The sequence below is a fragment of the Gasterosteus aculeatus genome, chromosome 2 (genome assembly GCF_964276395.1).
Source record: "Gasterosteus aculeatus chromosome 2, fGasAcu3.hap1.1, whole genome shotgun sequence".
Classification (NCBI taxonomy): domain Eukaryota; kingdom Metazoa; phylum Chordata; class Actinopteri; order Perciformes; family Gasterosteidae; genus Gasterosteus; species Gasterosteus aculeatus.
The window spans coordinates 12,075,962-12,102,283 of NC_135689.1; the positions used below are offsets into that span (position 1 = coordinate 12,075,962).

The 26,322-nt window shown below is 47.6% G+C and overlaps 1 protein-coding gene across 3 annotated transcripts in view; it reads left to right on the forward strand.

Annotated features, from left to right (window-relative positions):
- The first annotated feature begins 2,262 nt into the window (after positions 1-2,262).
- Positions 2,263-26,322, forward strand: part of rerea (arginine-glutamic acid dipeptide (RE) repeats a) — a 106,654-nt gene continuing 82,594 nt past the window's right edge. For 2 of the 3 annotated variants that reach the window (XM_040192438.2, XM_078093062.1), the window contains exon 1: positions 2,263-2,613. The gene's annotated coding sequence lies outside the window, so the exon portion shown is untranslated. Of the gene's footprint in view, positions 2,614-25,329; positions 25,405-26,322 lie in introns of all 3 variants that reach the window. The other variant, XM_040192439.2, reaches the window with a different exon arrangement.

A 26,322-nucleotide genomic window follows, 5' to 3' on the forward strand; every position in this document is an offset into this window, starting at 1 on the left:
TCGGCTGCAGATTTCCTTCAGCCAAACATTCTCTCACTTCAAACAATCCCTTTCACAGAAAGCTCAAGAGTACGTGCAAATCCCTATTCCTTGTAATTAATATTGCAGCATAGATTTCAGCCTTACTACCTGGTTTGCTATGAAATTCAAATGTTTACTTTCTTTGCCTTGAGTCTTGCCCCATCTGGTGGTTCATGGAGCGCACTTCAACCGCTTGCTTCTTGCAGAAACAAAAACAAAACGTAAGGGCTTCCAAAATGACATTTAGAGGTGACTTTATCGAGCCGGGAGGTTTCTGTATAGAAGCCGATGCCAAAGTGAACACATTCAACGATGGATGATGCAATACCAAAGACAGCTCCTGGGGATGAAATCATTCAACAAACCAGAGGGGAATGAATTAAAACCATTTAGTCAATCTACATTCTGTTCTCATTTCTGGGACCCAAAATACCCATGAAACTAAAGCCTCATTTCTTTACCAAAAGAGGTTTAAAAACACAAATTAGTTGATGCTGAATAATTTACTAAATGCGGTTTCAGTTGGAAAACGTCATCTTTTATAAATACAATTGACTTTAATTGCAGCTTAATTCAACACAACACTACAATTGAATAAATCAGATAATATCCAAACCCTGCGTTCCAGTAAAATAAATTCCCTTTTATGAGAGGGAGTTGGTCAGTTTTTCATAAATGAAACTATCAGAAGCTTATTAGCTATTGTTTCCTTTGCACCTGCTCATCTCTTCCCAGTCAACAGTGCTGAAAGAAGAACAGCAATTTTGTTTGGACGAACAGTCATGAACGTTGACTGCTGCTTCTTTTAAAAATATATATTTGTGTGATGAAATTTACACATTGGCCGCTTTAGCAGATACACCTGTTCATTTGCTTGTCAATACAAATTGCTAATTGGTCATTTCTGTCTGCGACTTAATGCATTTAGTTATGTAGACGTGCTCAAGACAACTTGCTGAAGTTGAAACCGAGCATCAGAATGGGGAAGAAAGGGGATTTAAGAGACTTTGAACGTGACATGGTTGTTGGTGCCTGACGGGCTGGTTTGAGGACGTCACAAACTGCTGATCCACTGGGATCTTCGCGCACAACCGTCCATGTACAACCGTACAGAGGATGGTCCGAAAAGAGAAAATATCCAGTGAGCGGCAGTTGTGTGGACAGAAACGCCTTGTTGATGTGAGAGGTCAGAGGACAATGGGCAGACTGGTTTGAGATGGCAGACTGGTAACAGTAATTCCAGTAACCCTTCGTATCACTCCTGTCAGCTAAGAACAGGAAAATGAGACTACAATTCACACAGGCTCACCTATATTGGCCAATAGAAGATTGGAAAACGCTGCCTGGTCGGATGAGTCTCGATTTCAGCTGCAACATTCAGGCGGTCGGGTCAGAATTTGTCGAAAACCGCATTAAAGCGTGTGGACCGATCCTGCCCTGCATCAAGGGTTCAGGCTGCTGGTGGTGGTGTAATGGTGGGGGGGATATTTTCTTGGCACGCTTTGGACCCCTTAGTACCAATTGAAGAATTAAGGCAGTTCTGAAGACAAAAGGGGGGTCCAACCTTATATGCTTTGGGTATGTTTTCTTTTCAGAAAATTGGACATGAAACACTTATTGTCGTCAAAAAAAATTTCAATGAGATTGTCTTGTCCCAGGTGATAAAATGTATTTTGTCTATTGTTATTACTTAATTTTGTTATAATAGCTCTAATATTTAATGAATTTTTGTCATATATCAGTCTTCCAATTCTATTATTTGATCACATTTGATTTCATTTAAATTTTGCCTTGTGTGGTGCCAGGTCTTAACATCTGACGTCCTGGTGTCTTTAATTCCCCAGGAAGGAATTCTATTCGGCTCTCCTAATAAATCACATCCAATATATTTACTTTACATCCAATGCTGCAGTACACTCAGATCACCCGAGAGAGAGTTTTCTATTGTGTTCTTCTTGGCTCACTGACAGTCACTAAATATAGTCTCACACTATCACAGGTTTATAAGGATGAAGATAGACCAAGTGTTACAGAATAGACACCCCGAGGACTCCCACGCCGGCTCCTCTCCTCCCGTCTCCTCTCCTCTCCTCTCCTCTCCTCTCCTCTCCTCTCCTCTCCTCTCCTCTCCTCTCCTCTCCTCTCCTCCCCTCTCCTCTCCTCTCCTCTCCTCTCCCTCTCAGTGGATGTTCCCAGTTCTGGCCAGTGGGTGACGATATTTCACCGGTTGAACTTTGAGAACCCCCCAACTGTTCTCACCCCAAGATGAAGAGGGATGCTGTCATGCTGAGTGCACCTCACACACACTAGTCAGAGCATTCCGGCAACGATTACTCCCTCTTTATTCTCAAGTCCATCATTTATGACAGCATTGTGTGAAACGAGGTCCGCTCCGTTATAGGTAACGTACATAAAGAGAAGATACACAGGTGGCACTGCAGCTGCTGTGCCACTCTGTGCAACGTTAGTGGCGACACTTGGCTAACTAACGTTGGCTAATTGCCTCTTGCTGCTGCTGCTGCTGCTGCTATTGTTTGTTGTTGCAGTCGCTCATCAAACAAATCACAGATGTTGTAGATCAAGCCCTCTAAGGTAAGTGCTGTGAGCTCCAACCAGCCGTCTTCTTCGCCTTTAACGTTCACCAGTAAACGAGCGAGAAAATGACAAATATAAACAGTTTGGAGAAACGTTGGGACCGTTAACGTACACACTGGCTTGGTAGCTATGTGGCTAATTTGCCCATTAGCATCCGCTAGCTAGTTAGCTGCTGGACTTGTTTGCCCATTACTATTGCTGGTTGCCATGAACTAACGTTAGCGGCTAGCGCCAGTGACTAGCACTGATTGGAAATGCCAGCAAGGAGAAGGCTAATGTCTGGGTACCAACAGTTCGTTGACACCGGTTAGCACAGTGCACATGCCACACACACTCAATATGGCTTAATATTATTGAACGCTTTGTGTTTTTAACGTGCACGTACCCTCGCATTGCGTTACCCCAAAGCAAACGTTTTCCCATTTTTAAATCAGCCACTGTAGTAGCTCTTGTTCCAGGGAGTAGTCTGAGCCCACTCAGCTATTGTCATTAGCTCTTGGATACGTTAGCTGGCGGAGCTAACTTGCTGTCTTTGTGTGCTCAATTATTGTGGTCTGGTTTATGGTTTGTCGTTATTGACGAGCTTGCTTGGGGACGGTTTGAACATATAGTAGCACTAGATAACGGCACATTCAAGCTGACCTATAGAAACAAAGATGCAAGGCTTGTAACATCTTCATAGGAGGCATTTGTCAACAAATAGATTGGGCAGAATTGGCATGAGCACTTTTCACCTCTGGCAGGCAGAGAATCTCAACACATCTGAGCTGCAACATTGGAGACCACTTGGGTTACAGGGATAGTGCTATTTCTGGTGTTTCTACTTTCATCTGAGGCTTTGCGAGGTAATGTCCAAGTTATTATGAATTGTAAGTTTAAAAATAGTTAGGAAATAAACTACAGTCACACACACCCTGCATAAACTGCCCTATAAACAAGATTCCAAAGACGGTTTCTATTCATTCATTAATAGCTGTAACGTGATGCACTGCCATTAATAGCCTGTGATTTATATTTATTGAGCGCTTATGACTCCCTACTTGTGACTAGTGCTTTATGGGCTTTATAGCCATGCACAATTGTGGACTTCAACATAACTAATGAATAAACACTGTTCACAAAGATCAAATGCGTGAAACACATTCAAACACATTCCTTACTGCATTAACGCCAATCTATTTTCAGTTGAAAGAATGTCATTTAGTCTTGCATCAAAGCCTGCATTTCACTACTTGTCAAAGTGCCACAACATAAAGCTGATTATAACGTGTTATACATTATCCGATAACCTGACAGCAATGCATTTTGAAGTGCTCAACAGCACATCATGTGTGTTGTTGACTGTAAACAAGCTAACATGCAGAGGTTTGGGTACTTTGCAGTCATCTGCAGCACAACTCTATTATCTACTCCGTGATTGCCACCTGCTATAATGACATGACTGTAAGAGAGAGGTCATTGACCTTAAACACGTTCATAAACACGTCATGTAATGTTTGTTACGTGTGCTATTGTTCAACAGTAGAGGGTCAGGTAAACAAAATATCACATACAGCCATATTTTTACACAGTGTGTTGGTTATTTGGATGTATCCACATGGACTGGTGTGTCCGGAAATAACGTTTAATACAAGAAAGAAGATTAATAACAGGTTAGATCTCCTTCTTCCTTTGAACAAACACAAGTGTTAACAAAAATTGATTTTAACCTGCTTTAGATTTTGATGGAGATATCCTTATATCAAGTCATTGCAGTCCTCCACTCCACGTTGTGCTTTGTGCAGAGGGCACATCTGATGTTTTGGGGGCTTTTCTTGCTGCCAGATGCTTAGTGGTTGTGATTTTGATTTTCTTAAACTACCACTTAGCCTGTAAACTGACTGGATTAGGTTACAGAGGTCTGCCATTACAGGCTGTGCTTTGATTACTACTCCAGCACAGCGCCCACGGAAAAGCACCTAGATGTTTGGATTATAGTTTTTGTATGAAGATCACTTTTTTAAGTTCATCCAAGAAGATAATCTAAAATACCGGAAAACGAGACGTCTGTGGTGGGGTTTTCTTTCGTATACGACTGTGTAAAGTCCTTTTAAAAAAAACATTTTTTAACGTCATTATCAGGTTATCTTGTAGTTCAGGGGTCGGAGGCGGTCAGGCTGGTTTTATAATGTTCCAATTTGAAAGAGTTCTCAAGAGCAGCTGTGGGTAAAATTACTTTGACTCATATATTCAATGACACACCCCATCCATCGAATGTTAATCTAGCTGGGTGTCTGTAGTAGGAGCAGCAGAATAATCATAAGAGAATTGTAATAACCCTGCTATTTCCCTTTAATCACTTCTGTGTGTTTGAGCAATGGCAGCTCTCTGTGAGTGATATTGAGTGGCAAATGGAGGGCCACATAATGTTACGGAAAATCCCCTTTTCACTGCGCTCTGACACCTCTTTGTCGGATGATTTGTCAATACACATGTTCGGGAATTCAGTGTGTACATGCTGCGCTCGAACGGCTTCTGGCTCTGATTCACCAAGAAGCCGTCGCTACATCTTTCCGTCGCCGTGAATTGTCCTGACGGATGATTCCTCATAATAATGTCTGGGACTAGTCTCAGAGCTACTTCATATGATGTATGCTGAGGTATTATGGCATTGTGTTGCTGCAGGAGTTGGTGCTATAACCTGTCATCGCTGTGTCAAGTCTGTTTTTTTTTAAAGGGGGCATTTTACTCTCAGCAAGGCCATTCTGCTTCGAATAAATGTGATTAAGTGGATTTAGTGTGCTTTCTACTCAAGGATTTTATTCTCTGTATAATTATGTTAGCTGTAGAGGTAGTTACGCTAGTCTTCAGATCTGTAGTTAAGAGAAAGTGTTGTATTTAGATTCTACTGATCATGCAAAGCTCCTGCAAAGACAACACAATAGGTAAGCGAGTGGATGCACGGATTTGCCTTCTTCTTGTGCAGATATCCATATTTCGCTGGAAGATATCTGGCTATTACGTAGCAAATTAATGCTCTGAACAAAGGGGCAATGTTCTCTCTAAGACCTCTTGATGGGCCATTCAAGTGCTGTATATTCATTAAAAATAACAATCTGTCAGCACTTACTGACAGCACGCACAACAAGCCAAGCTCTCTTTATTGTTCTCCAAAGATGTTTTTCAGTTCCCGTGCCAAGAGGCGGGTAATTGGCTGTAGCAAAGCCTTGCATGTGTTGTTTAAAGATATTGGACTGACACGCACAGGGCACACCAGCAGAAATGAGGCGAAAGCGCGCCCCCACCCCCCCCCCCCCATCTCATTCCTGGCTTATACAAGTCAGAGGAGGCAAGATGCTCGACGTGTTTTGTGTTCTTTGACAGCTTCCCTTCACCTCTCATAAGAGCAGATCTAAGCTCGCTGCATCATGCCTCATCTTTATTTGATTCTGGCCGAGCTCTGCCGCCGCACAATTGTGCTGAAGAGATGGTATCGGCGAGCGCTACCCGTGTTAACAATTGTGAGCTGTCTTGCCACATGCTGCTAGTAGTATTTGATGTCCTGGATGTGATCAAATCTCTTTGAGCTCAGCCACGGCGAAGTCGGTCTCACTTCGGTCCTGGGTTTTTATTGCGCCGCGCTTGGCGTGAATCGCGTTTCAGCCGATCAGGCGCAATGTGTTGTTGTGTTCTTGCCAGCCTCTTGGCAGGTCCTAGGTACAGCAACAAGAAGAGAGAAGTTCTCTTCATATTTTCAATGTTCAATTTTGTATGTGCCTCAGAGATAAGTGTTGCAACTCAACCCGCATTTCAGTCTTCAGTCCGTGATTAAGTACACGAAGGGTTGAACAACGAGCGTGTGGAAATGGGAATTGGAGGCCGTGATAACGTTTGTTAAGAGTCGTGAGGCAACAGCAAACACAGAGCAGTGAATACATTTAAAAGGTGTGAGGAAATTGACTGCAAAGCTGATTGTCTTTTGTCACCAGTATCTGGGAGTCTTACTCATGGTTGGACGTCTCATGCGTCTCACTACTTATTAATTGAAAAACACACCACATCGTGCAAATGTTAGCGTACGTTTTCTTTTCAGCATTTGGGCAAGAAAGGCTAATAATAGCATTTACGCCAATTACAGTGCCAACGACCAAGAATGGAAAGTGTACATAAAAACAGTCAGCCATTTGCCATCTCAGTAAAAAGGGGGGAAATGAAATGGTGTAGGATCAGCTGGCTGGCCCCTGAGGAGAGGGAGAGAAAAGGGGGGAGAGTGATGAGGAGGAGTAGGAGTGCTTTGTGTGTGCGTGTGTGTGTGTCAGCGCTGATTAGGTAAGAGATTGCCTCATGTAATGACACGGCATGGCGCTCGTGGTGCAGAAACAAACAATGCATACCAGTGTTTTACTGTGCACACCCCCTGCAGCTGCCTGCCTCAAGATGTTGATATAGACACACACACTCTCCCCCTAGAATATTTCCACATCTTTAGATGATGCCCCGTTTTCAGCGTCACAAGCCATCCGCAAGCCAACAGCTCTTTTTCTCGCTGCGCTCTTTTTCTTTCTGCAGCACGGAAGAAAGATGGAGGTGATTAAAGGAAAGGAGCACAATGGAGTCCGCGCCGCACTCTGTCAGCGCGCATTGTTACTATCAACGGTTGTATTTCTCAGCACGGTGTTGTGTTGTTGAATAGGCCACGCAACCTGACAAACCCGCTGCTGTTTTATCTGAACCTTCAGCTTGAGGGGCACGCGTCACACACTGTGTTGTGCCTTTGTGCCTCTTGACTGTTTTGCACACAGCCGTGTGGAGATATTTCATTGCTGAGCTCGGCTAACAATAGATAAATAATGCAGGCTGTTGTATCTGAGACAGATGTTAACGTGTGTGTAAAGCACTGTGCTCCCTGTCACATGGATGAAGGTAGTCACTTTGCCGGAAGAATCAAGAGAGCCACCCTTGATTAGCAAGTCTAAATGATGCAGTGGATTTAATTGGTTGCTTTATAGATAAGACGTGTCAATAACAGCTGTCTATTGTCCAGGCATGCATACATCTTTGTCTTTTTTTTAATTAAAGCCTCTGCGGTGGCGCGTTTGTGCCGCATGGCCTCCGCGACTAATGCGAGCATTGCACTTATGTTGTGACTGCACGTCAGCGGGGCGCAGGATGTTTGCGGAGCGGCAGAACCTGTGACTGGCGTGTTAATGCAGGCGGCACACGGGCCAGCGGCGAGCTCAGGGGTTCGCGCCGCCGTAGGGGAAACGACCCCGGTGACATTGTGGCGCGCTCCCGTTCACGAGGGGCCTCCAGTGAACTGCGTCCTTGCTCGCCCTTGCAGGTGAGGCGCACTCGCCGAGCCTTCAGTTTTAGGGCGCTGGCACTCGACCACGGATTTAAGGGTGGACGTCTTGACTCTGCGCGAACCCCAGGTTCCCGCAGCCGGCGCGGAGAAAATGAGTTCTGAGTTCTGAGGATTGGGTTTGGATTTGCCACTGTAGCACTTCAACTCTTATACACTCTAGCTACCATCAGGGCAAGGCTGTCAGAGGCTGAGAGGAGGAGGAGGAGGAGGCAGGGAAACAGCGAAGCACAGCAGTGCTATCTAATAGATCAATTTGTAATAAATCTGTTGCCTCAAGCTGTTGTTGTTCGCTTCGACTCTGTAAAAGGTGTCTGCGTTTCTCGGGCAAGAAAAACGCTTGTCAGGCAGAGTATACCGAGCTATCAGAGAATGAGACGCGCCTAAAGCACAGTAAATCATTTTCTCTGTGCTCAGTTTACACGGGTCGAACACCGCGCTCTCCTATCAGCACATTCCGTCGGTCAAAAAAACCCAAACAACAACCCCGTTTCCAACCAATTGATCGGACTGAGCACCGGAATGAGGAAGTAACGCTCGCCTCACATTACATTTCCCCATTATTCAATATGAGCCATTAATCACGATGAATGAGCCATTGATTAGGCTACGAGCCAAGGTTGGTCAATTTATTTGCCGAGAGTCATTCCACAATGTGAGGATCTGTTGAAGAAGAAAAAAATAAGAAAATACCCCAGCAGCAGAATGGAAATGGCCCCATTATTATGACAACAGTTTGATCTTTAAGGTAACAAAAGAGCAAACCTCCGAAAGGACCACACGGGACCCCTCCTGCGCCTCCTCCACCAGCAGCCATATGGACTGTACTAATTGTGTTTTACGCCAACCATTTCACCCCATCCATTGGGGACTTGTGGAAGTGCTGTAGCTATAATGTCACCAGCAGTGGGCTGGCTCATGAAAGAAACATTAGCGAGCGAGATGGGAAGACAGGAAGGCAGTACACAGCAAGTCAACACAATTATTGATTTTATTCAAATGAAATCTCCAGCTCTCTGTTCTGAATCTGCTGTCAACGCCTCTTAAAGAATGATTTCTATTATTCCCTTTCCCAATTGCCTTTGACGGAGAGCAGCGCGCAGGTCTGTCTCACACATGCACTTTTTCAAGTGCTATAATCTCTAATTCCAGGCATGACGCCAGTGTATAAAAATAAAGCTAAATCGAGGAATCGCTCTTGTAATCCCATACATCTCCAAAGAGGTTTTATGAGGATTTGTTCAAAGAACTCTTCTGCTCTTGATTCTGACCACTACCGCATTTAGCCGGCTGTAATTGCTGCGCAGAGAAATCGCGTGTCTTCTTTTCTTTGTGACGACGTGAATGCTAAGATCCGGATGTAAATGTGACATTCACAGTATTTGCTTCGCCCTTCAGAACAGGGGCGGGCTGAACGCCGCGTGAGGTGTGACTGAGGACAATTGTTGTGTGTCTGTTTTAACGTTTTTATAATACGCAATCATGAAAAGGGCACATCTATGGAAATTAGATCCTGTGAAGGAGGGGGGGGGGGGGGACGCGTTGGGAGTGGTGACGTTAGAGAGAAAAAATAAGTGTGTGTGTGTGTGTGTGTGTGTGTGTGTGTGTGTGTGTGAGCGAGCTGTTCATTGTGTCCCCGCTAACAGCTTTTCTTGTAATTATTGAAATGGATGTTTGCGGCGACGCTATAAATCTGCAAGATCGCTTGTTTATAAAGCAGCCGAGGCAGCCGGGCCGTTGGGCTGCAAAATAAAAGGCAATCAAGCCTCCGACGTCCTCCCAACGGCCAACCCTCGCCCCCAAAATGAAGCCGCAGAAATCCTAATTAACTGAGAGGACGAGCAGCTCTACCCCGGCGCTCGGCTACAGTTAGCCGCTGTACGCTAATGGAGACGCTCTGTTTGCCGCCTGCTCCCCCCCCCTCTCTCCCTCTCTTGCATCCTTCTTTCCTTCCAGCACTCCCCATCCGTCTCTGGCTGGCCTGAGGTCTTTTCTGCCCTAAAGCTCTTCTCCTTTCCTCCTCCTTCCTCGTGAGGGAAGTTATGGATGTGACTGTTGCACTGATGGAGTGAGCAATGCTTTGTTGCCCCGGAGGTGTCTGCATAGGAAATCGGTGAGCTAGATGATGGCCTCTGTGATGCTTGTTGCGGCTTATGTAAAGTGCTGCGAGAGAGTGCGAGAGGCGGCATTGATCTCCTCCCATTGATTTCATGGATCCGTTTTAAGATGACAATAAAGTTGTCTCTTGTGTCATCTTCAAGTGCTCCCATTTCAAATCGGCGATGTGGTAAATTACTCCTGTCGTCAGCCGCCCGTTTTCCAGCTGCATTGTGTGATCATTTGAGGGGCTGGAAGTCAGTTAAATGTTGCTCCGCACACATCCTTTTCCACGCACCGACACCGCAGGTCTTTGAACGTGTCACGGTCAGGTTGGTAATTAATGTGCAACTGCTTTGGTGTTAACCAAAGCTCTTCAAATAAGTTGGTACGCTTTAATAGCAAATAAGATCTGCCCAGTGAAGTGAGTGCTGTGTAATAAGCCGCGTCTTTGTTGTCGCGGAGTGAGTGCTGATTGATCGTTAGAAACCCGAGCCTGCCTCAGCTCCCCGCCAGCTGCCCCCCCTCACTATTTACCTGCATCCTTGTCCTTTCTGCTTTTGCTTTGTCTGTGGATGGCCGCAGAGCTCCCTCTCTCTCTCTCTCTCTCCTCTCTCTCTCTCTGTGGCTTCTCCCCCTCTTTGTTGTACCAAGCAGCCCAAAGGCCTCTGGGGATGAACAGACAAATAGACGACAGCTAGTGAGAGGTGAGGCTCGGTCCCCCCTCCCACCCCCCCCCGTTCGCCCATCCATCCTTTTCCCTTGCGAGCACTCTGCCAGACAAGTTTCCAGGCACTCAAAAGCAGCAAATCGACTCACTGTAGGAATCGCTGTCACTTAGCCGAGCCGGGGCAGAGCAAATCCTCCTCCTCCTCCTCCTCCTCTCCCCATTTCACCGCCTTCTCAAATGAAGAAAATGCCATTTGGCACCGAGGCCTGGTTCTCTGTGCTGAGGAGCTTATTCCCCCCCCAAAAGATTATTTTGTTCTGCCTCCTCAGTTATACATCACTGATGTTACTGGGTGTTACTGATGACAACCTGATTAACTGCTTGTGGAAGGGTTGGGGAGCAGCGGCCCCCCCATCAAGGGTTTCAGTGTCCTCCTTTTTCAATGTATTTTATTTTGTATTCTTGGCACAAATTAAATGATCTGATCGCCAGACAGCCAGCGCTCGCCGCGAAACCCCAAGCGTGGAAAGCCGAGCCGAGGTGGCTTTGATTTCATAAGTGCACAGGCGCTTTGTAATGAAAGCCCAAACAATTCTCCTCGCTGCTGGAGTTTAGATTTTCCTCCTCAGTGCGACGACTTTGTCACAGGGAAGAGATTCGCTGGCAGCCCTTGCCTCTCGGCTCCTTGTCCCCCTCTGCATTTAGCGCTCTGTCTTTTCTGTCTAATCAACAACGGGCTTGAGGAAAATATCTACATGAAAAATTAAAAATTAAAAAAAAGACAAAAATCCTCAGTGCTGCCTTTCTTTCTGTCTCCCTCTGCCCGACTCTTCCCCGGAGTGTTTTTTTGTCTTGCCTGTGCAGCTGCTGCTGTGAAGAGATAGACAACAGGCAAAGAAAAGTAGAAGGACATGTCGTCTTTACCACCTCCACCCCCCCCCCCCCCCCCCACCACCCCCTTTCTCTTTTTGGCTCCTCTGTAAGCAGCTGCTTACATTACACAGGGCGCCTCCACCTCGTATTTGCTGTTGCAGAGAGATAAAGACGATGAAAGTGGGAAATGCGTGTGACTTTCCCAGGGAATTTAGCTTGTAGGAATGCAGTGGTACGTGTTGGTGTAGGTGGGTGGGTTGAGGGGGGGTGGAGTGGTCTTTTTTTTAATTGTTCGTGACTCGTGAAATGAGAAACAATGGCAAGTGACTCGAGGACCCAGGAGATTACAATCCGGTCAGCTGCCTAAAGGAGTGTCAGAGAGAAGCATTACCGCATCTCCGTCTGCCCCTGTGAGCCACAAAGCACTCATGAGCATTTAGCCAGCAGTGATTTCTCCCGCGCTCACCTCCTCGCCCTGTTCCCGACCGATACCGCGGAGCTGCTGGTGCAAAACCTCCCGGGCTTCTTGAATGAAGCCTCTTTTGTGTGTGTGTGTGTGTGTGTGTGTGTGCGCTTGCATCCCTGCAAATCTCTGCAGCACCACCTGATTTGACTTGGTAATGGGGCATTGATGAGACTTTGGGGAAATCGGGAGTCGGTTGAGCACAAAACCAAACGGCAAAAAAAACAAACACTGAGGTGGTGGTAAATACGGCGTCAGGTTTCTCAAGAGCAATTGACAAAAAAGAGAGCGAGAGAGGGGGGGGGGGGGGTAAAAATGGAGGACTGTAAAGATAGCTGTCATCTCTTGATGCCCACGGTCGCCTGCTCTTCCTGCAGCGGGAGAAGAAAAGGAAAAAAAGGAGCTTAGAGGTGGAGATGGGCTTCAGCACCCGGGCTTCAGCTGGATTCTGTGTTTTTACTCTACTGAAAAAGCCGGCTGACGCCATGACGGCAGGTTATTTACATCTTCAGAGCTGAATATTGCGCTCAGCGTGCAGGACATAAAAGGTAGCCGTGCCAGGAGGAGTAGTAGTAGAAGAAGAGATAAAAGCAAGATGGCTTAAGCACTCTGTGTTTGGAGCACACGTCTACTGCTGTGGATCGAGCCACTAGACTAATAATTCATCTTGCCTGTTTTTTATCACCCTGTGCACGTCTATGCTCCCTCTCTCTCACACACGCGCCCACCCACACACAGTAACTACTCACAAACACAAATCCCCTTTGCCGGCGAGGTTAAGCCAGCTCTAATATAAAACAAGCGATTCAAAGATGAAATGCTCCTCATTCTGCAGCCTCCCCACCAATGCTGCCTTCGCACAGCTCCCTCACGGGGGCATCTTGTCCGTGTTATCACTCCAGCTACTGCTGCAATTAATATTAATGTGCTTTAGAGCACGCTCCAGCAGCCCTGCCTCCCTTTCTCTCTGTCTCATGTGTGTGTGTGAGAGAGAGATTCAGGAGGAAGAGAGCATCTAGGGTGGATCTCAGCGAGGATAAGAATCTAGGCAGGATATGACACTCCTCATGTCAGCTGTCTAAGAGCTGGCGGGGTACGTGGGTAAAGACCAGGGAGGAAACTGAATCCGAGGCAGCCAGGCGGGCAGGTAGCACGCCGCGTACGGACGTTTTTTGGGGCGGAGGCTGTGAGCGCTCACAGTTGCCCGGCGGGCCGGGGGCCTGTTTATTTAGTCATGTTGTAATAATGCTTTGACCTTTCCCTTCAAGTCCACGGCCTGACCTTTAGCACCTTGCTCCCTGGAAAGTGTGCGTGTGTGTCTCACACGTGCACACGCAGAGAGGGGAAAGGAAGGGCTCCTCTGCAGGGAGCTTCATGGTCTGCCAGCTCCAGGAGTGGATTGTTCCAAATTAGTATGCATTAGGTGGTTAGTGCAAAGCATTTAATTATGCGAGATGGCACTAAACTGTCTATGTTATGATTAGCCCAACACGTTACATCCTTAATCTCTTCATCCCCCCCCCCCCCCCCCCCCCCCCCTCTATCTGTTTCCAAGGGTGGGGAGAAGGTACGGGAAAGGGGTTGGGGGGGGGGCGCGGCAAGGAGGATGATGCGGGGGATTGGTACAAGTATCCCCAGTATCTCTGCAGCCAATGTTTTCTCCCCCCGAACCCTTCCTCCCCTCCTCCGGCAGCGCATGCCCCCAGATACCTTTTCAGACGATATTAAATCAAGTCGCTTCCTCTTTACGTGCGTTAGTACACGTCCCTACTGTCTGATTTGCTTTTCAAGGTAGGCTTTTTAAACCTCGGTGTCTGAAGCAGCCCGGGCAGAGTGTGAGCGGAACAGGCGGTCAGTCTGTCTGTCGCTGCAGTGGAGCCCCGGCAGCTCCCCGGAGGAGCCCATTATACAGGAGAGATATCAAACCATGAATCATTTACTCCCTCCCTCCCTCCCCTCCCTCCTCCTCCCCCTGGCACGCAGCATTGACGGCCGGCCGGCCGCCTGCTCGCCCGCTGTCTGCATCTTTAATGAGTGATTATTGCATTTCATAAACATGGGCTGGAGTAATTAAAGCATTATCGATCCTTCCCATGTTGGCTCCAAGGTGGACAAACATGTTTTTTTTGTGATCCACCTCTTTACACTACATCCTTTTTCTGCGACACTTGTGCTGGATGGAAAAAAAGTCCCCCGAGGGACATCAGACGGTGATTTAGCCTGTTGGGAGTTTGGTCCTTGGCTCTGTCTCACTGTCGCGAGGACTGTGTTGGTGTTTTGCTTAAAAGAATTGTGGGGAGACTGGGGTTAATGCGGTGGAAAAGAGCGATTTAGGTCAGTGGTCGTGTCTGCATCTGTCACCCTGACAAGCCGCCTGACCGGGTGAGAGACAAGTGAGGGGAGCGCCGGCGCTTTCAACGTGAAAAGAGGAAGAGGCAACAGCGACTGTGATTCTCGCCCTCAGCGATGGCCGCCGCGTTCCTTTATTAAGGATCATGGCGGTTAAAGTTTCTGCAAATAAGTGCACGTCTCCTTGCCTCCCTCCATCTGTTTTTCCCTCTGCGCCCCCCTCCCTCCCCCTCTCTCCTCCCCCCCTTGTTTTTGCTGTCTTGTCGCTCTGTGTTTATATTTCCCTCATCCGGTGCTCTCCTCCTTTTTCAATCAGGAGTGCACTTCAGTTTCTGGGTAAATATCACAATCACTGGTGAGGGGGGGGAATGTGGGACTAGAGGAGCCATTTTGTGTATTACTTATTAATATGTCCACCTCTCTTTTGCTTAGTTATGGATTGTTTCCTGTCATACGGGCAAACCTAGAAATCTATTTGTAGCACATTTTGACCTCCTGTAATGGTTCCAATGAAACGAGTGTTACATTTTGATGGGATATTGGTCGGACCTTATTATTGTCTTTTTTTTGTTTTTTCTTCCTCCCTAAGAATGCGCTATAATATCACCATGAAACCATATTGCTCATCCACCGATCGCGTAGATGGAACCATTACAGCTCGGCGATAGCCCGTGTGAACCAGCCCGTGCTGATTGCGAGCTTTCTCGCGCCGCCCTGTGCCGTGTCCCTTTTGTCTGCGAGCCACATGGCTCTCAACAGGGCTTAGTCTAATCAGCGCTAAATATTCAGCAGTAGCCCCGTATCCTAATCAGCTGCAGCATAATCATTGTCAACCAATTGCATTCCTCTTGACCTCCCAGATGGAGGTAAACTGCACAGCCTCTCCATAGCGCTGCCTCAATTACCGAGGCAGTAACGGTGATAAAGAAGAGCACAGGCTCAAATGAAAATGGCTGATTGATGTGGACACGCATGGCTTATAATTGGATTATAAGGTAGGACGTTAATGGTGTTAGAGGCGTCGCGGTGGAGCGAGCTCCTAAACACGGACCAGGTATTTAGGGATTGGCGCCTAAAGCCCAATCCTCTTGTCCCACCACCTTTGAATGTCAGGGGTGAATGTGTGTGTGTGTGTGTGTGTGTGTGTGTGTGTGTGAAGGTAAAATGCATATGTGTGCTGCCAGTGACAGCTGTGTGATCAGAACAAAAAGCTGTCTTATTTCCAAAGCTGCAGCAGCAGCCCCTCTTTCTTCTGTCTATCAAACACACACACACTCTGAATGAGTCACTGTGAGGATTTGGGGAATTGAGATATAAGTCTATTGTAAATTATTTGCATTGCTGGACAAGGCCGCAAATACATGTTATTTTTGTTATTGTTTTGATGACTGATCCACTGATGTTATTTATTTGGGCTGACCAGCACTATAAACACACCACGAAGGACATGAAGAAATATCCCCACATCTGCTAAGCACTAACTGGGCACTGTATTGTTCTTCATAATTACTTTATTATTATAAAATCCAAAGGCCATTTGCTCATAGTCATCTCTGTAGACGTCTGATTGCTTCGTCAACAGAACGAGAAGCTGTGGGGGCGGTTGGAGCTTTGCCCCCCTCCCCTCCCCCCTCGACCCCCACCTCCCTCTTTACCCTAATGGAGAGCGATAAGAGATGGATGTAATTAATTGACCCTGGCAGCTCAGAGGGGCTGCGTTTGGAGTCTGGGGGCAGGTGCTGACTGCGCTGCCCACCGTCCCTTCCACTCGCCCTCCCCTCCCCTCCCCTCCCCTCCCCTCCCCTCCCTGCTGCCTGTCCTCCCCATTGGCTCTCTGTAAGTGCGGCGCGGCACAATACCAGCGAATGCCTGCAGGAGTGCTCTCCCTGTTCCCATCTCTCCTCGCCCCTCAGCTGAGTGCCTCCCCTTTTCTCCTCTCACGCTGCTCTGCCTGGCAGTTTATTAAAGGGAACACTAGCTTCTGTCCCCCCCCCCCCCCCCCAACACACCTGCGCGCGCCCGGCCGTTTGATTTCGACAGCGGCGGAGGCTGTCGCGGCAGATAAAAGGCAGTGGGCCCCCAGAATTACGTGGCATACGGCATCTGTATTTACTGCGTCATTCTCCCCGACTCTGACAAAGGAGGAGGAGGAGAGGGGGAGAAAATGGAGGACAGGCTGCTGCATTCATGTGTCTTTACATTGACATGTCCCATCAGGGAGAGGGGTGGACGGAGCGTCCACGGTGAAGCCAATCCAAGCCGTCAATCAGCCCCTGTCAGTACGCCCGTCCAGCACACTGTAATGCTCCCACGTAAAGACGGGCAAAAGACGGCCTTATTGCTACTGCTGACATATTTATAATCCCCCTTCTCGGTTGGCTTTGTCAGAGGGAATAAAATAAGAGGTTGATTGTGGTGCGCTGGCTGAAAATGTCAAGAAAGCTGTTTTTATTAATTTTGCGAGTGAGGTGGTATGAATTGCTAAAAAGGTCGGTGTATAAACCGATACAATCATCATAAATGTTTCCCAGTTATGCTTCTGCTTAATCGTATAACTGAATTGTGTTTCCTCCAAGTCTCGCCTTGACGGGGACTTAGCGGAGGGATCTTTTTTTTTCCTGGCTCTTTTGCTCACTGAGTCCGTGGGTCATGCTAATTTTTCATCAATTCACTGAGCTTTAATTAACGCAACAAGGATTCTGTGTCCTCCAGTGCCATCCACTCAGACAGCTAATACCAAGTCATTAGCCTAACTCCCAGCGACTCTAAAACAAAATGTTATTATGCTGTTTTCCTTTTTGGTATATATTACAATTGATTATGTTGATGTATTCATCCCCACGAATTAGGCTTTTTCAGATGATCTCCTGTAGGCCATTTCATCTACTTAGTGCCAGAGGTCTAAAACGAGCCTTTAGTTACATCACAGACACAATAAAATGGGCTTCAGCAGCGTTTCCAAGCGGCCAGCTGTCCGTCTTCTTCGTGCGTCTCCGTGCCGCAGCCTGTGGTGACAGCGCAGACTAATGTATTCATGGTGCCGCCGCGGTGAGCCGCATTACTTTACCTTTGCTTAATTGAGGGGAGCACTCCCCTGACACCTGCTTAACACAGCACTGGGCCCGGAAAGCGGCCAAACTCAACCCCGGGAGCCCGGTGCCACTGAACCCTGACAGCGAAATAACACAAGCCGAGACCACCCGGGGACCGCCGAGGGGAGAAATGATTTAACAATGTTGATGAGTTATTACACCAGCCCTTCCTCCACCGTCTCTCTCTCTCTCTCATTACTACTTACCTGGGGAGGTGAGGCGGCTCTGACTCTGTGCCTGAAGGTGTATTTAGACGGGGCTGCTAAATATTTCACACCCTAAAGACGGACAAGCAAATAATGTGAAGGAAGAAGTCGACGAAGCCAAAAAGAGGAGCGAGGGCAGTGCAGAAGGTTTTGACATGGATTGTAGAGGGAGTGTAGTCAAGGGCAGTCAGGGCAAGCCTTTAATTGGCCCACACCAGAATATAGCTGTATGTCTTTGTGCGTGTGTGTGTGTGTCAGACAATATAGACTGAATACTAAAGGGCCGGGAATATTCCTCCAGCCAGACTGCATTGCCTTCAGGTGTGTGTGTGTGTGTGTGTGTTGATATGCTGCGAGTGCCCTGCACCACAGTGAATGTTGATCTCAAGCACAGCAGACGTAGCATATTATTTTCTTTGGGCTCCAGTACCAATCCCCCCCCTCCTGTCCCACCCGGCCCCCCCGCAGCCCCTCAACTCTGCAGCGCTACCAGCAAGGTCCCATATGAGACTCAGCACGACAGCTCCTCTGAGCTCCTGCCTCGTTTTCCTTTTAATTGTCCCGTGCCCCAGGGGCTGCTGGGAGCTAGCCGGGTGGGGGTGAACATTTTTCTCCGGGGAGGGAGAGGGGGGTGCGAGGTGAGGTGAGGTGGGTGACGGAACACTGGCAGTGTCAGCTGCAGGTGCGGGGGAAAGAGATGGAGAGGTAGCTGACAAGCTAACCGCGGGGAGCCGTCTAGTGGGAAGCCACTCACTCGGATTGGAGAGGAGTGAGAGCTTTATGTAAGAGGAAGGCACACGGGAGGCATCCATCAGCCCGCTGCACTCGCTGCTACATATTATTCGGCTGTTATCGGCCGCTCCATTAACAGACGCCGCTGCTGGAAATGTATGCAAATAACACCGCGTGGCCTCAGTGGTGAAACGGCAAGAGATGCTTTTGCACTGCGAGCGATGGGCTTTTTTTAATACGTGAGCGGGGAATGAGAACGTGCCCCTCTGGTCACAGCGAATTCCTTGCGCTTCAGGAAATAGGGATTTTTATTTTTGTCTCATAACAATTATGCAGATTACATTCATTAAAAATCCAAATAATTGCATATATAGTTGCAGGATTTTGGTTTTATTATCAACATTTGCATGCATCAATTTTACAATTTACCTGTTTGTGGGAGTTACTAATTCACATTTAAAAGCAAAGCGGCGTAGCCCAATAATTATAGATAAATATATATATATAGACAGCTGCTCCACACTATGTTGCAACATCAGTTTCCTTCCTGTCACCAGGTCCATACCACATCTCCCTGTCGTGTTGTTGCTCTTCTGAAGCCTTTGTGTGGATTCCGGAATAGCACTTGCTGAGGGCTTTGTACTATTCATCTTGCAGCTGCATGAAAGCTGAGTCAGATGGCGTGAGCCTGTTTTATCAAGCAGGTAGATTTCTTAAAAAAATACTGTCGAAGCTGTGATCATGATTCACCCTTCCATTAAGGTGGATCTTAAATGCCGCTGAACAAAGCCATCGGAAGGCTTAGGTCTTAATGTCGTTATGCTTTCTCTCGATGCGAGAAGTATTCAGGTTAGGGTGATTACAAAAGCATATCCACACGGTCATTTATTATTAACAGTCCCAATTGGGCGAGATTGTTGAGGAGCTGCGGCTCTTGTAAACAGCCTCTGAGCCGCCGGGTCTTTTTTCCAGTAAAACGAATAACATCCGATCAGAATGAAACGGCGTGCAGCCGAGGGGAAGCAGTGGCGTGCTGTCGGAGTCGCAGAGACGTGGTCTGCGCCGCGGTCAGAAGCTCTGGAAATCGCCTCGGGGGGATTCCGGCTGCAGAGATGGCAAACCTGCTGTTTCACCGAGAAACGCCCAGCTGCTTTGGATTGTTCTGCAAAACCTCACGCAACGGTGATGTAGGGCCAGTACACCTCTGGCTCTTTATCTCTCCCAGCAGACACACACACGCACACAGACACGCACGCAGACACACACACAGACACGCACATATGCTTACTCACACCTGCACAAACAAGCGTGCACGTACTTGCAGCCATGCACAGCGTCACAGCATTTAGGTCTCTGTATGTGTATGTTTTTCTTTGCACGTTCAGATATACACACACACACACACTAGTATGCAACCACACACACCGAACCAGATTATGCTGTCACCACAAAAAGCTTTGTAGCTACAGCGCAAGCAGGGTGTCTTTTTTTTTTTTTGCAAACGGGTCAGAGTTGACTGCAAATTACAGCTGGTGGCTGACCACGGGCGTGTTATGGATCTCAATGCCCCCCCCACCCCTCCCACACACACACACACACACACACCTGCAGCCCAGCGAACGGGAGAGACGGCAGCACAGCCGAGAGCACACAGCCATTTTGTAACACCTCGAGGAACTCTCTCTCCTCCCCCCTGTATGAGGAATAGATGAGGTGCTGCCATTAAGTGAATTTGCTGTTATTTCCCCAGGCTCTTAGCTGAAGATGTCAAACCTCAGCCGGTGAAGAAGCCAAGGATGACTGCCGGCTCAGGCAGACACACACACACACACACACACCAACTCTCTGCCATGCAAATGATCAGCTTTCATGCTTCTGTGTAATTTATCAAATCGCTTGGGCATGTGATGAATGGGCCCAGATCTCAGAAGGAAAAAGACATTTAGTTTGCATTAGGTCGCTGTCATGCCCGCGCAGCAGCTCACAATTTAATTACAGTAAATGGTAAACATCGTATTCACGTTTTACGAAACAATAATTCAGTAGGCCTAATTGCTTTGTAGTTTCACCGACTTAACACTTGAGCGATTACACAAGTGGAATCGGCTTGTTAAACAAAAACGGTTCAATCCCATTACTTCTACGGACTGCTATATTCTCTTAGCGTGTGGAATGAGCAAGTGGGCTTAATGCGCTCTCCTTTTTCTCCCAAATGCCCACACTCACACATCTTCACTGTGGAAGGGGTTGGTTCTCTCCTGGTGATTTGTCACAGTTCCTCTTTGTATTACACACCACCTCTCCTTCACACTCCACACCCCCCACCCCGGACCCCTCCCCTTCCCCTCTCTCCCCCTCTCCTCCCTCGCTTCCTAAATCATTTTTTAACATGTGTGTGGGTGCCCTCCCTCGCTGTGATCCTGATACTTCATAACGGCAGGAGGAAATTGAGCTGACCTTGAGGCTGCCGAGCTCCTTTTATAATGCTGATGTATGGGGGCCGTGGGCGCCGGCAGCCAGTAAGTGAGAGGCATGTTTTTATTTGCCGGGGAGCAGGGCCCGGTGTCAGGACACATAACGGGGTTCATTCCTCGCCCACTTGAGCTGGCTGGTATGCCGGGAAGCTTAGTGTCAAGCAGTTGAGTCCGCGAGGTGTGATTTACCTGCATTAGCCTTTGTGTACCTGAATATATATTACGTCATGCTGCCCCAAAGCCTCGAATAGATTCAACCCTCAGGATAGATTGGCCTCACTTAAATTTGATTTAGATTGTGTTGGCGAGTGGCAAAAGTGTTACGGTGGTCGATGCTGTTAGCTCAAGGTTGACTAGAGATTCATTTCAACGGGGTTGTTTCCGGCCGGTTTGCATTCGAGAAAGGGGCACCGGGCTATCGTTAAGAAGGAGATAAAGTCTCTTTCACTACCTCGTCGCACCCCGCCTGTCATTATTTTTTCAGTGTGGATGGCCCACTTTCTTCCCTTCGGTAGCTCTCTGCTCATCACGGCAATCAGCTCCCTCCTAATGCAATCAGCATGCTCTCAAATGGCATGATTGGGACCAAGTCGGTCGCAGGCAAAGACGAGAGCGCTTATGATCCAAGCACGAACGCTGTTCAGGAGGTGCGCTCGAAAAAAGGGGTATCTGCAAATATAATGCAATCCAATGGGCCTGCATGTAATGGCCCCTCTGTGAGGCTCGGAAGATGCATTTTACGAGAGAGGTGTTAATTCAGCTGGATCACTGAATCTGAAATGTCATTAAAGGGGTTATAAGCCCATTAAATATTTCTTAGATCCCGTTGGGACATTTACAAATTGTTTGCTTTGTTTGGCCAACAGTCCAACAACCAAAGGTATTTAGTGAGAGAACACAAAAAAGCCCTAAAAGCTGAATTTATTTGTTCTATTGTCTATCAACACATTTTTTAAATGAACATTTGTTAATAACCAGGTTTTCTCTAGTTTCACATACACATACAAATATCACTTTTTGCCTATTTCAGAATTCATAGATTTCTATGCAATTGGTCATTTTAAAATAGCTTTGTGGGAAATACACAAATGTCACTATGTCTCGCAATCCTAAAATCCCCAAATCACTGAAAAGCTGCTGGAAGAATCTTCATTTCTCAGATATTTTCCATTTTCCAGACAAAGATGTATTTCCTTCAAATACTTCTTTCAACGTGAAATGCAATCTGCCTTTGCACAGCATGTAACTTTCAACACATTTCTATTACTACTCGCAGGCTTGTTGCTGCTTACATGCTTTTCCAAACAGAACCTCTTTGATAGTTCGGCGCCGGGAGATTTTCACCACGACGAAAGGGAAATGGAAACGGTACACCGGGATCCGTTTTCACTTGTGCGTGAGAGATGTTAGAAAGCCATCATTTAGAGCTTTGTGGGTAATGGGTAGTGGGTCCGGTCGACATTAAGATGAGAGCAGGAAGCTCTTCAGGCAGCCAGTCGGGCTCACTTGTCACATGGCACAGATCCACTCGCAGAACCCCTCTGAAAACAGGCAGCCGCCCAATTCATTCACAGCCTGTCCAACAACGCGTTGACTGTGCACAAAAATATGTTTTAGCGGCTTCACAGAGGCCGACTAATCAATTGATCCAAAGTTCTGCCGTCCATTGATCTTGGCACGGCCTGCACCCAGAGTATTACCCCACATGTGTACTAATGATATCATCGGCAGCCCCCCGGACGGTCTATCAGTGCGGCGGAAATGCTGATAAAAACCACCAGAACCATACACGGAAACATTTGCACTGCCAAGTGCTGCGGTGAATGGTCCAAATCTGCTTTACTAATGCCTTGCTGTCACTCTAGCACCCCCCCCCCCCGCCCTCTCCCGTTTCCCTTCCCCACCTCATCGCAGTAACAGCGTCGTGGCGGAGCGGCAGCGAGCCGGCTGGTGCTGCTGACTGGCATTCTGTGTGGTGATGAATGTGCCGGCCCGACGGCTCAATGTGCTTACCTAACAGGAGCGGCTCTTCTGTCACACTGAGTTTCTCAGTATCTCTCTTAAAAAAAATATATATATATATATATCTCACCAGTCTTTTCTTTTTCCTGAGGTAGTAAGGAGAGCGTTCCACTTGGCGAGACTCTGCAGCCTCCACACTGTTTCTCAAAGGTTAATGGAGCCTCCTCACACTAATCACCGCTTGCTAGGTGGAAATTAAGGTCAGCTGTGATGACCGATACTGGACTTATGGACGAGGGAATCAGGTTTCCAAGAGTTTTAATCTCGACCAAATTTCTCCGGTCATAACGCAGTGGAGGTGCAGCACACGCCATCTTTGGCGCCCTGGTGCTGTGTTATGGAGGCGTTTTGGCAGTGGTCTTGGTTTAGAGAGGGGATTGAGGTTTGGCGTTTGGGGGAGACTTGCCGTGGGAGGAAAAGGTCTCTCGGGGGGGGCGAGCGTGTCCTGAGCGCATGCATATTCACTCAAGATGAAGAAGGAAGGGCCAGTTTGTCTTTGTCATCATCCACGTCGCCCCCAACGTCATCACATACAATAACCCTCAACTCGCAGAGCACGGAAAGCATTTTGCTCTCACATGAGCGCACTAGAATATACGAGTGGACATTTCTGGGCCCGTGGAGCTCGTCTTAGTTGCTGGACGGATGGGTGGTTTGATGAATGCTGTTGCGTGCCATTTGCCATTCGGATACAGCTTGTAGGGCCGAGATACGAGCAGATTAGACTGACGACGGGTTTGCCACAGACTGATTGAAAAACAACGACCGGGAGACGGACGAGTCGGCGTGGGCGGGTCTTTGGTGGCCACGTTGTCTCTCCCCGCGGAAATTCCAGAGTTACTGAGGGGGATTTCAAAAATGAATGGAAGCTATTCATACGTGGATCTAATCCTCAGATTTACTGCCATTTAATCTGTGGTTATGGCAGCGCTCTTGATGGCTCTAATGCCGTCAAGCAGATGTCCCGGCTCAGCCGTCCAGGTCAGGACACACCTGGCGACACCATTGAGCCGCGGCACTCTGCGGCCCGGCGCACATTTCACCTTCTCCCCGGGGGCCAACTATCGTACAAAAACGCGTCTCGGTGCGTCTGAAAGAAACTTGAGCCAAATGTTAACGTCAAATATTTTTGAACTCCAAATCCCCTTTGAATTTGGATCTTGGCGCGAGTATAAATTGTTATGTGCTCATGTGGAGGGTTTCCGTGTGTATTTGTGCTATTTTTGACAGTGCAGCCGGCTCGCCGTGCTGTTTGAGACCGGATGGAAAGAGATGCTTGGATTTTATTCACTGCACACCTGCCGTTCTCTTCAGGAGTTCAGGAAGGGAACAGACCATTTCACTTCGATACCCAGGCGGCGTTCAGGAGGCCTATTGCAGTATGAGTAGCCAGTGAATACTAACAAGTTGAAGTGTCATTTTGTACTTCTGGTAAATATCACCGATCAATTTTACCATGAAGAAATAATTGATCAGGAAACTAGCTGCATCCTCCTCTCGAGAGATGTCCGTTAGTTCCGCTCATCAATCCTGTCATCCTGCCGTTCTCGCAGTATTCAGAGCTTTATGACATGACATAAAACAAACACATAGGTTGTAATATTTTATTCTATATCTATATATTTTAAATCATGTAGAAATATATTCCCATGTTGTCCTCATCGTCATTAATTTTGCAACCAACCAAAAGGTGATTTGATTTGGATGTTGTATGTGACTGCGGGCACAAGCATGACCTGAATCCACACACGTAATACACCTCTCCAGTCGGTGCGCTATTGAAATGTAGCAGATTGATAGTGTGTGTGTGTGCGCGTGTGTGTGTGTTTCTGGGTGTTAAAGAGAGTTAATGCAGAGAATCTCCTGGTGTGCCGATGCTGAATGTGAAATGTCAATGTTATTGAACAGGTGCTGCGAGGCAGAGCTGTGATGTTTTTATTTCCGCGCTCTTGTCAAGCAAGGCAGAGAAGAGAGGGCTCATGGAATAAGGGTGGAGGTTCAGGGGGGGGGGGGGCGACTGTGTGTGAGTGTGTGTTTAATAGTGTGTGCAGCAGGCACGAGTACCTAGATCTGTGTGTATCCAGAAAGGTTTATTGTAAAGAGGAAAATGAATATGGGCTCAAAATAAATGTTCACAATCTCTTCATGAAAAATGTTAACTGCACTGTGAGGGGGCATTATCATTTTTTTTGTTCTTGCAGCGGCTTCGTTCACCAGGTGTTCAACGTGATGCCAAATATGGCTGCTGCCTTTATCTACTGTCAAGCTGTTATCACCTTGTTTGTTCCATTTGCACGTCATTTATGATTTTTTTTTTGTATCCCCCTTTCCTCTCTGTGTGTGTGTGTGTGTGTGTGTGTGTGTGCGTGTGCGTGCGTGGTCTTCCCCTTTCAGTTTTGTCGTTGCAGATTGTCGTTGTGTCAATACTTGTTGAGAGGCAGTGTGAGCTAAGAGGTGAATGCAGTCAAGGTTAGTCAACAATCCTTCGTGACACTGCAGCACCCACTAACAGTGTTTTCCCCTCTGCACAAACCCCACTGCCCTTCACCCGAGATGTTTCTATTCCCCAGCCGCTGGACGTTGATCATGTTCTCTACCTGCCCTTGGTCCTCTCAGCCTTATATCTCTCCATCATCATCAGCCCCCCCTCCTCCCCTCATTGTGCTTTGTCTTCTCCGCTGTGCTCCTCCTCCTCCTCCTCCTCCTCCTCGCAGCCATCTTTCTCACTACTTTCTGTTCCAGTGGAGAGAACAGCTCAGGCCTGTCAGCACTCATTCATCCCTCAACTGCTATCTCGCGCTAACCCACTCCTGTTTCTGTGTCCCGATGCATCATTTCCTATGTTTTAGCGTTAACCTAAGCCGCTCCTTCCTTTGTGATACTGGCATCAGCGTGTCTTTAAGCCGTCGATCTGCAATCGGCATCACTGCCGTTTCCTTTCCGCGTTGTGCTTGTATTTCCATTGCAAGCATGTGAAAATGTAATTACTGTTTTGCCATTTATGCTTTAACTCGTCCACCATTTATATAAAAGAAAAAAAGAAAGAGGGAGAAGCGGCAGGGAATCCAGTCATGATACGGGGGGGGGATGGTGGCGAGTGGGGCTGCAGTTCAAAGCCGACTAGCAGGTTACTTAATGAGTTTTGGTAATTGGCTTGCGGTGGCCTCCTCGCATCCCTGCCCTCCTGCTGCTGATGTATGCAGGAAGAGGGAGAGTGCTCTGGCTTCCACTCCCTGTCTCAGTCCTTCCTTCCATCACGCCGCCCATCCATCCAGCCATCCCTCTTCCACAAGCAGCCTCATGTAGACAGCGTTTCACCAAGCAGCCTCTGTCTTGTGTTAGCTTTCCACTCTGCTCAATGTCAAATATCAATGGCGTTAGCCCATC